This window comes from Ovis canadensis, chromosome 5 (assembly GCF_042477335.2).
Source record: "Ovis canadensis isolate MfBH-ARS-UI-01 breed Bighorn chromosome 5, ARS-UI_OviCan_v2, whole genome shotgun sequence".
Lineage (NCBI taxonomy): Eukaryota > Metazoa > Chordata > Mammalia > Artiodactyla > Bovidae > Ovis > Ovis canadensis.
The window spans coordinates 44,778,498-44,790,604 of NC_091249.1; positions in this window are offsets into that span (position 1 = coordinate 44,778,498).

A 12,107-nucleotide genomic window follows, 5' to 3' on the forward strand; every position below is an offset into this window, starting at 1 on the left:
GTTGAGATTTAAAAAGTTTTTAAATGTAAGACTTAAATGCAGCCTCAGAAGCATAATTGTTACTTTCCATGTAACTGGATCGTAATAATTTTTAAAGCTCCTCTTTCTGATCAACTACTTTTCGCCTTTATTTGACTTCTGGACATCTTTATTTTACATTCTTCTAAACTCTTTCTTTATTGATTAGATTGTCTAAGTCACTACTGCAGTATCTTTACATTGGCTCGTCATTTCTTTCCCTGGCTTCCAAGATAACTACCTCCCCAAACAGTGTTATATGCAGGTTGTGTGAAGGACAGCCTTTCTTACTGCAAACACCCAAACTGTGGTGTGTCCTTTGGACTCTTCTTATTTCTGTCTGCCTTTTTCAGTCCTTAGTAGCTGCACCTGTGCCTGATGAATCAAATATTCGGAAAGCACAAATTGAGAGATGATTATGTTTTCGTAGGTGTTCTATTGATTAGACTGAGTCTCTGTATGTCATTTGCCACTTATGAAAAGGGTGCTTATATTAGGCAGGTGATTTGGGTTTGGGTGATTAAATGAATATTATAGCTTCTTGACTTAAACAGAGGTAAACTGGAGAAAGCAAGGAGATCAAACCTAAAGGAAATCAACCTTGAATATTCTCTGGAGGGACTGATGCTGAAGCTGAAGCTCCAGTACTTTGGCCACCTGACGTGAAGAGCCAAATCATTGGAAAAGACCCTGATGCTGGGAAAAATTGAAGGCAGGAGGAAAAGTGGACAATAGAGGATGACATGGTTGGATGGCATCACCCACTCAATGGACATGATATTAAGTGAACTCTAGGAGATGGTGAAGGACAGAGAAGCTGGGTATGCTGCAGTCCATGGGGTCACTAGGAGTCAGACCTGACTGAGCAACTGAACAATAACAACTAGAAACTGAGGACATTCAGTTATTAATAGTAGAAACCTTCTCTTATGAGCCACATGACTTGTCTATTTAATTTTAAATTATTTACATTTAATTATGTACAATATATCCTTATAGCATATTTATCTTATACATAGTAATCTGTGCCTGTTAATCCCCTGTATCTTGCTCATCCCCTCTTCCCTCTCCCTACTGGTAACCACGTATTTTTTCTCTATATCTGTGAGTCTGTTTCTTTTTTGTTTTATTCACTGGTTTTATTTTTTTTTTTTTAGATTGTACATATGAATGACATAATATAATGTTTGTCTTTCTCTGCCCGACTTCTTTCACTTAGCATAAGACCCTCAAAGTCCATCCATGTTGTTACAAATGGAAAAATTTCATTCTTTTTTATAGCTGACTAGTCGCCAAGAGTCAGACACAACTGAGTGACTTCACTTTCACTTTTCACTTTCATGCATTGGAGAAGGAAATGGCGACCCACTCTGGTGTTCTTGCCTGGAGAATCCCAGGGACGGAGGAGCCTGGTGGGCTGCCATCTATGGGGTCGCACAGAGTCTGACACGACTGAAGCAACTTAGCAGCAGCAGCAGCAGCAGCACAGTATTCCAGATGGCATCACTGACTCAATGGACATGAGTCTGAGTGAACTCTGGGAGTTGGTGATGGACAGGGAGGCCTGGCGTGCTGCAATTCATGGGGTTGCAAAGAGTCTGACACGACTGAGCAACTGAACTGAGTATTCCATTGTGGACTTCCCTGGTGGCAAATGGTAAAAAATCAATCTGCAATGCAGGAGACCTAGATTCAATTCCTGGGTTAGGAAGATCCCCTCTAGAAGGAAATGGCTACCTATTTCAGTATTCTTGCCTGGAGAATGTCTTGGACAGAGAAGCTTGGTAGGCTACAGGCCATGCATGGGTTGCAAAGATTCAGACATGACTGAATGACTAACACTTTCAGTATTCCATTGTATATGTATACCATATCATCTTTATCCTTTCATCTACTGATGTACACTTAGATTGCTTCCATATCTTGGCAATTATAAATGTTTGGCAGTAAATAGTGGGGTTCATGTATTTTTTCAAATTAGTGTTTTGGTGGTTTTGGGATATATACCTGGTAATGAAATTACTAAGTCATAAGGTTGCTCTTGGAGAAGGAAATGGCAATCTACTCCAGTATTCTAGCCTGAAAAGTCCCATGGACAGAGGATCCTGGTGGGCTAAAATCCCTGGTGTTGCAGAGAGTTAGATACGACTGAGCACACACACGTGCATGGTAGCTCTATTTTTAGTTTCTGAGGAAATTCCATACAGTGTTTCACAGTGGCTGTACCAATTTATATTCCCACCAAGAGTGTACCAGGGTTTCCTAGATGCTCATTATTAGAACATTGTAAGGAAGTGTGAGAATTATCAAGGAACAAACCAGAGAAGTATACAGAGACTAGATCATGTTTGGTTTTGTAGATCAAGGTTAAGAGTGGGGTTTAAGTGTTAAGGGAAGCTGTTGAAAAATTTTGTGTATAAGAATGATAAGATCTTAATTTTAAATGATTATTTAGGTTGATTATTTCATCACAATAATTATTTCTGGCTTTTGTGTCATATGTAGGCTGAAATAGATTAGGAGTCTATGGCAGCAGTCCTTAGACTATTAGTCTTTAGCTAAGAGTCTATGATGAAGAATCTATGGCAATTTGGAGAAAAGAAGATTTGAGGATTTGGAGTTGACTTTGGGTGTAAGTTTTTATTGTGCTTGTTAGACATCAAAGGTTGATACCAAATTAACCTGTTGGATATACAGGACAGAGTTCAGGTAAGAGTTTAGGACCAGAGATAAAAATAAAGTTTTTAGTGTAGAGATTGATTTTAAAACTGGAATGAATCTGATCCCAAAGGGAATAAGTGTAAATAAGAGAAGAGATGAGAGATGAAGGTCGAGAGTGAAATTCTTGGGTGAAGTCAAGGAGACCATAAAGAAACAGCTGGCAAAGTAGGAGAATCAAGAAAGTGTGATGTTTAGAAAGTCATTTGAAGAAACGATTTCAAGGGAAAATAACGACTGTGCTAAAAACACTGAGAGATGGAGGAAGATGGGACAGATAAGTAATTATGGATTTGGCAGCATGGAGATCAGTGGTGATCTTTGTAAGAGCTTTTAGTGAAGTGTTGAAGAGGAATAGGACAATAGGGAAGAGGAAGTGCAAAATAACAATTGTTAATTCTTACAAGATTTTTGCTATTAGTATTTGGAAGTAAGAGAAATGAAGGAGTCACTTGTAAGGCATAAAGTCAGGATTGTTTACTTATTTTGTTAGATAAGCAGTATTACAATATGTTTGTATATTGATGGAAATAATCCTATCAACAGGAAGGGTGATGTTGCAGGAGAAAGTAATGAATTACAGAAGTCCATGAATAAGTCAGCAAGGATTGGACCTATTGCTAAAGTAGAGAGCTCATTTTTTAAACACTGTGACAGAAGTGAAGACCACCTATGGAAAGATACAGAAGTTCTCTTTCAATTATTTATATTTTGTCATTGAAATATTTGGGATTTCCAGGTGGCTCAGTGGTAAAGAATCCTCCTGTAATGTCGGAGACACAGGTTCAATCCCTGGGTCTGGAAGATCTGCTGGAGAAGGAAATGATAACCCAGTTCAGTGTTTTTGCCTGGGAAATCCCACGGACAGAGAAACCTGGTAGGCTACAACCCATGGGGTTGCAGAGTTGTATACAACTTAGCAACTGAGCATGTGCACACACTGAAATATTTAAAATAGTGTCTGTTGAGAAGGAAGAGGCTTTGGGAAATAGAATGGTATATTGAACTGAATATAATAGCTATCTATTTTTAATTCTAGAGCAATTTAGGACACTCCATTTGGCACTAATAAGTTTATAAAAATCCCCTTTCAAAAAGAAGTGTCATTAGGAATAGACATTTCCACCTTTATAATAAAACACTTAGAGTTTGCTCCCTCCATCCTATTCCTAAGCCACTAGCTAAGAGAAAGACAAATGCCTTGTTACTAGCTTTTTTCAAATAATAGAACAAAACAATTGTTTTTGTGTAGTTATAAAAGAGCACAGCTATTGATCCTTTAAAGAATCAAAAGGTATTTAATCAATTTATGTTACAAAATATACCAATTTGTTATGACATTTAGAAGTTTCACATGGAGGACTATGAAGCATCCCATTTGAGCACAGGCGCACACACACCAATTCTCCCACATCTGAACACTAGACCAGAACGCAAAGCCTGCATGTGACATCACAGATCCAGCTGTGCAGTGCAGTGAGCTGCAACTTCACCACTTCATCCTCAAACATCCTCTCACGTAAAAACCTGATGTTTTTATGTCTTCCTACTGCTTCACAGATGATAGAACTCAGGGCTGACAGCTCTCACTAGAACAAACATTCTTTGTTTCATCGAAAGAAAATCAAGCTCCAGGAAATAACACCCTGCTTAGCTGTGGCGCTTCTAAGAACCAGTGGATTGATCTCCTGGAGCTGGTCGATTCTTCAGCATGCTCAAGTCGCCTTCATGAGTCAGGATTTTTTAAAAAAATCAAAATGTATTTTCAGTCTAAAACTGCTACACTTCATAGTTCCTAAAAGAATCTAGTTTCATGAAACATCTTCATAATTCTTATACTCTACTGAATGTAAGAATTTCCTGAGTGACCTTGTCAACACATTGTAGAATCCTCGGTCTACTGAACAGGAGGATATTGAGCTGACTTTAGGCACTGTCTGCTAGTAAGATTAATGTCTGCTTTTGATTTCAGAGGGCACAAAACAAAAAGAAAGAAATTAAAGGCTAAAAAATTATGTTAAATACATTGCATTGCACTGCTCAGTTGCTCAGTTGGCTCCAACTATTTACCACCCCAGGGACTGTGGCCTGTCCTCCATCCACGCAATTTTTCAGGCAAGAATACTGGAGTGGGTTGCCATTTCCTCCTCCAGGTGATCTTCCTGACCCAGAGACTGAACCCATGTCTTCTGCATCTCCTACACTGGCAGGTAGACTCTTTACCACTGAGCCACCTGGGACTTACATTAAGTACATTGGAGAAATACAAATTCTCTTTTATACCTAAGTAGGTTTCCCATGGTTAATCATTCTATTCACCTTCTCATTCACCCTCAACATCTCCATTACTCTTTTGTATTTCAAACTCAAGTAGAAAAATTCCAATTAAGATTAACTCCAACTCTGATGATTTTGATCTTGTTCCTGTGGCTAGAACAAAGCCACCTAACCTTTCTGACTTTAACTTAAAGACCATGAAACATGAGTAGACATTTAAACTGCCCTGACACTCCCCTATTTTTCTTTTCAGCCAGTCCATACTGCCTGTCTCAGAGTGGACCATTTACTACCTCTTCTTATCCATTCTATTTTTTTTTTAACATTTTATTTTATTTATTTATTTTTTTAATTTTAAAATCTTTAATTCTTACATGCATTCCCAAACATGAACCCCCCTCCCACCTCCCTCCCCATAACATCTCTCTGGGTCATCCCCATGCACCAGCCCCAAGCATGCTGCATCCTGCGTCAGACATAGACTGGCGATTCAATTCACATGATAGTATACATGTTAGAATGGCATTCTCCCAAATCATCCCACCCTCTCCCTCTCCCTCTGAGTCCAAAAGTCCGTTATACACATCTGTGTCTCTTTCCCTGTCTTGCATACAGGGTCGTCATTGCCATCTTCCTAAATTCCATATATATGTGTTAGTATACTGTATTGGTGTTTTTCTTTCTGGCTTACTTCACTCTGTATAATCGGCTCCAGTTTCATCCATCTCAACAGAACTGATTCAAATGAATTCTTTTTAACGGCTGAGTAATACTCCATTGTGTATATGTACCACAGCTTTCTTATCCATTCATCTGCTGATGGACATCTAGGTTGTTTCCATGTCCTGGCTATTATAAACAGTGCTGCAATGAACATTGGGGTACATGTGTCTCTTTCCATTCTGGTTTCCTCGGTGTGTATGCCCAGAAGTGGGATTGCTGGGTCATAAGGTAGTTCTATTTGCAATTTTTTAAGGAATCTCCACACTGTTCTCCATAGTGGCTGTACTAGTTTGCATTCCCACCAACAGTGTAGGAGGGTTCCCTTTTCTCCACACCCTCTCCAGCATTTATTGCTTGCAGATTTTTGGATCGCAGCCATTCTGACTGGTGTGAAGTGGTACCTCATTGTGGTTTTGATTTGCATTTCTCTACTAATGAGTGATGTTGAGCATCTTTTCATGTGTGTGTTAGCCATCCGTATGTCTTCTTTGGAGAAATGTCTATTTAGTTCTTTGGCCCATTTTTTGATTGGGTCGTTTATTTTTCTGGAGTTGAGCTGCATAAGTTGCTTGTATATTTTTGAAATTAGTTGTTTGTCAGTTGCTTCATTTGCTATTATTTTCTCCCATTCAGAAGGCTGTCTTTTCACCTTGCTTATATTTTCCTTTGTTGTGCAGAAGCTTTTAATTTTAATTAGATCCCATTTGTTTATTTTTGCTTTTATTTCCAGAATTCTGGGAGGTGGATCATAGAGGATCCTGCTGTGATTTATGTCGGAGAGTGTTTTGCCTATGTTCTCCTCTAGGAGTTTTATAGTTTCTGATCTTACATTTAGATCTTTAATCCATTTTGAGTTTATTTTTGTGTGCGGTGTTAGGAAGTGATCTAGTTTCATTCTTTTACAAGTGGTTGACCAGTTTTCCCAGCACCACTTGTTAAAGAGATTGTCTTTACTCCATTGTATATTCTTGCCTCCTTTGTCAAAGATAAGGTGTCCATATGTGTGTGGATTTATCTCTGGGCTTTCTATTTTGTTCCATTGATCTATATGTCTGTCTTTGTGCCAGTACCATACTGTCTTGATGACTGTGGCTTTGTAGTAGAGCCTGAAGTCAGGCAAGTTGATTCCTCCAGTTCCATTCTTCTTTCTCAAGATTGCTTTGGCTATTCGAGGTTTTTTGTATTTCCATACAAATCTTGAAATTATTTGTTCTAGTTCTGTGAAAAATGTGGCTGGTAGCTTGATAGGGATTGCATTGAATTTGTAAATTGCTTTGCGTAGTATACTCATTTTCACTATATTGATTCTTCCAATCCATGAACATGGTATATTTCTCCATCTATTAGTGTCCTCTTTGATTTCTTTCATCAGTGTTTTATAGTTTTCTATATATAGGTCTTTAGTTTCTTTAGGAAGATATATTCCTAAGTATTTTATTCTTTTCGTTGCAATGGTGAATGGAATTGTTTCCTTAATTTCTTTTTCTACTTTCTCATTATTAGTGTATAGGAATGCAAGGGATTTCTGTGTGTTGATTTTATATCCTGCAACTTTACTATATTCATTGATGAGCTCTATATTCAAATCATTTATTCAGCCCTTAGAGCAACCATAAAATTACCCTCAATAAAGCAACATATTGTACCCTCTGTGGTATTTTGCAAACAAAGATGCTCATGGAGAATCATTCTTATAACAAAATAATTTCTCTGAGTTTGTATAGTGGAAATGTTCTCAAACTGTGGCTTCTCGTGACATTGGAATCCTTGAAATATTATGTGTAATGTTGTGTATGTCCATATTTTCAGGAGAGAAAAGCTAAAGCTTTTATCAGATTCTCAAAGAAGTCTCTACTTATTTAAAAATATTAATAAGTATTCTAGTTGTAGAACTAAGAAATTATTTCCTTGGGGACTGTCTGGATCTACATACAAGAAATATTATGTTAAGAGAATACTACCACACTACCTAGGACATAATAGACTTTCAATAAATGTTGGCTAAATTTCCACTGATAGTGCTAAGGCAAAAGTTGCTAAAGATCATTTTGAAGTAAGCTATATCAATACATTGGGAAATAAGAGAGAAATGGAGTTTTGAATAAAGAAATTTTGAAAGCACGGACATTTTAAATAACAAAACTCTATTAAAAAATACAGAAACATAGAAAGAAATAGAAAGGGAACAATTACTTCTTCCCATTCATCTTAAAATCCTGTTTCCAGTTTTGAAATTTGATATTTAATAAATGTATTTATGTATCAGTGGGTTTATATTTTTCCAAATTAAGAGTTTAAAGTTGTGACTGTAAACAAGTTTAAAAGAAAGATGCTAGATTATTACCAGGTTAAGTATCATGAAAAAAAGTTTGGACATATAGTGGAATAAAGGACAGATTTTTAATAAATAGTTCTGGATTAATTGCATATTTACAGTTTAAAAGTATCTTTATTCCTGTATTATACTATACACAAAAATCAATTTTGGATGGCTTGCAATCTAAATGCAGAGGGCAAACCACTGAAGATTTATAAGTACACAAGAAAACACTTTCATGATCCTTTGTAGATAAGAATTTCTTAAATTAGACACCAAAAGGTGCCCATGATAGAAGTAAGAATTTATAAATTGATCTATAGTAAAATTAAACAACTTCTAGTTATGAAAAGACAATATTAAGGGACTGAAAATACTCAGAATGGGAAAAGATACTTTAATATTGATGACATTTATCTATAAGGTACTTATAGGCATAATTTTTAAGAAGTTATTATGAATTAAAGAGAAAGATAGATGACCCTGTAGGAAAATTGATAAAACACTTGAAAAACAAAAATATGGCAAATTAACACAGGAAAAGTATTCCATCTCAGTTATCAAAGAAATGCTAATTAAACTGCAATGCTGTAGCACTGCATACCTGGCAGAATGACTAAGAAATAATATGAACTATTGACAAGCATGTAAAGCAACTAGAATACTCAGTCAGCTACTTGGGAGTGAAGATTGATTTTACTATTTTTTTAAACTGATGCATGGATCCTAAGTTGCTTCAGTTCAGTTCAGTCGCTCAGTTGTGTATGACTCTCTGCAACCCCATGAATCGCAGCACACCAGGCCTCCCTGTCCATCATCAACTCCCGGAGTTCACCCAAACTCATGTCCATCGAGTGGGTGATGCCACCCAGCCATCTCATCCTCTGTCATCCACTTCTCCTCCTGCCCCTAATCCCTACCAGCATCAGAGTCTTTTCCAGTGAGTCAACTCTTTGCATGAGGTGGCTAAAGTACTGGAGTTTCAGCTTCAGCATCAGTCCTTCTAATGAACACCCAGGACTGATCTCCTTTAGAATGGATGGGTTGGATCTCCTTGCAGTCCAAGGGAGTCTCAGGAGTCTTCTCCAACACCACAGTTCAGAAGCATCAATTCTTCTGTGCTCAGCTTTCTTCACAGTCCAACTCTCACATTTTGTGTCAGTCATGTCCAACTCTTTGAGACCCTATAGACTGTAGGCCACGCGGCTCTTCTGTCCATGGGAATTCTCCAGGAAAGAATACTGGAGTGACTTGCCATTTCTTCCTCCAGGGGATCTTCCTGACTCAGGGATTGAACCTGTAAATCTTATGTCTCCTGCATTGGTAGGCAGGTTCTTTACCACTAGTGCCACCTGTTAAGCCCATTTAAACTGGTATTACTTGCTAATTTTAACATGCATACACTATAACCCAGCAGTTCTACTCCTTGACAAACATTCAACAGAAACACATACTTATATTCACTGATAGATATATAAGAATGTTCAGTAAAGCACAATTTGTGATAATCTCAAACTGGAAGCTATCCAGCTAATCAACAATGGGATAATGGATAAATAAGTGATAACATACTCATCCAATGGAATACTATGTATAGAATGAGAATGAATGATCTATAATACAGCAATATGGAAGACTCTCATAAACATACTGTTGAAAGAAAATTCAGACACAAAATATGTGCCGTGTGATTCTATTTACATAAAGTATTAGTTCAGTTGCTCAGTCGTGTCTCACTCTTTGTGACTCCATGAATGGCATCATGACAGGCCTCCCTGTCAATCACCTACTCCCAAAGTCTACCCAAACAAATGTTCATTGAGTTGATGATGCCATCCAACCATTTCATCCTATGTCGTCCCTTCTCCTCCTGCCCTCAATCTTTCCCAGCATGACGGTCTTTTCCAATGAGTCAGCTCTTCGCATCAGGTGGCCAAAATATTGGAGTTTCAGCTTCAACATCAGTCCTTCCAATGAACACCCAGGCCTGATCTCCTTTAGGATGGACTGGTTGGATCTCCTTGCAGTCCAAGAGACTCTCAAGAGTCTTATCCAACACCACAGTTCAAAAGCATCAATTCTTCGGTGCTCAACTTTCTTTATAGTCCAGCTCTCTCATACATCTCTACTGGAAAAACCATAGCCTTGACTAGACGGACCTTTGTTGGCAAAGTAATGTCTCTGCTTTTTAATATGCTGTCTAGATGGGTCATAACTTTCCTTCCAAGGAGTAAGTGTCTTTTAATTTCATGGCTGCAGTCACCATCTGCAGTGATTTTGGAGCCCCCCAAATAAAGTCTGCCACTGTTTCCACTGTTTCCCCATCTATTTCCCATGAAGTGATGGGACCAGATGCCATGATCTTCATTTTCTGAATGCTGAGCTTTAAGCCAACTTTGTCACTCTCCTCTTTCACTTTCATCAAGAGGCTCTTTAGTTCTTCTTCACTTTCTGCCATAAGGGTGGTGTCATCTGCATATCTGAGGTTCTTGATATTTCTCCTGGCAATCTTGTTCCCAGCTTGTGCTTCTTCCAGCCCAGCATTTCTCATGATGTACTCTGCATAGAAGTTAAATAGGCAGGGTGACAATATACAGCCTTGACATACTACTTTCCTGATATGGAACCAGTCTGTTGTTCCATGTCCAGTTCTAACTGTTGCTTCCTGACCTGCATATAGGTTTCTCAAGAAGCAGGTCAGGTGGTCTGGTATTCCCATCTGCTTTAGAATTTTCCACAGTTTATTGTGATCCACACAGTCAAAGGCTTTGGCATAGTCAATAAAATAGAAACAGATGTTTTTCTAGAACTCTCTTGCTTTTTCCACAATCCAGCGGATGTTGGCAATTTGATCTCTGGTTCCTCTGCCTTTTCTAAAACCAGCTTGAACATCTGGGCGTTCATGGTTCACATATTGCTGAAGCCTGGCTTGTAGAATTTTGAGCATTACTTTACTAGCGTGTGAGATGAGTGCAATTGTGCGGTAGTTTGAGCATTCTTTGGCATTGCCTTTCTTTGGGATTGGAATGAAAGCTGACCTTTTCCAGTCCTGTGGCCACTGCTGAGTTTTCCAAATTTGCTGGCATATTGAGTGAAGCACTTTCCACAGCATCATCTTTCAGGATTTGAAATAGCTAAACTGGAATTCCATCGCCTCGACTAGCTTTGTTCGTAGTGATGCTTCCTAAGGCCCACTTGACTTCACATTCCAGGATTTTTGGCTCTAGGTGAGTGTGAGTGATCACACCATTGTGATTATCTGGGTTGTGAAGATCTTTTTTGTGCACTTCTGTGTATTCTTGCTACCTCTTCTTAAAATCTTCTGCTTCTATTAGGTCCATACCATTTCAGTCCTTTATTGAGCCTATCTTTGCACGAAAATTTCCTTTGATATCTCTAGTTTCCTTGAAGAGATCTCTAGTCTTTCCCATTTTGTTGTTTTCCTCTATTTCTTTGCATTGATCTCTGAGGAAGGCTTTCTTATCTCTTCTTGCTATTCTTTGGAACTCTGCATTCAGATGCTTATATCTTTCCTTTTCTCCTTTGCTTTTTGCCTCTCTTCTTTTCACAGCTATTTGTAAGGCCTCCCCAGGCAGCCATTTTGCTTTTTTACTTTTCTTTTTCTTGGGGATGGTCTTGATCCCTGTCTCCTGTACAAGGTCATGAACCTCCATCCATAGTTCATCAGGTACTCTGTTTATCAGATCTAGTCCCTTAAATCTATTTCTCACTTCCAGTGTATAGTCATGAGGGATTTTATTTAGGTCATACCTGAATGTTCTAGTGATTTTCCCCACTTTCTTCAATTTAAGTCTGAATTTGGCAATAAGGAGTTCATGGTGTGAGCCACAGTCAGCTCCAGGTCTGATACAACAAAATAATCTATTGTGATAGAAGTCAGCATAGTGGTAAACTTAGAGACAATGATTGGAAGCAGGGCATGAGAGCATCTTCTAGGTGCTGGCCATGGTCTCCTTTTGATCTGGGCATTGCACAAATGCAGGTAATTTGTGAGGGTTCATAGAGCACTATGCTGTGCTACGCTTAGTTGCTC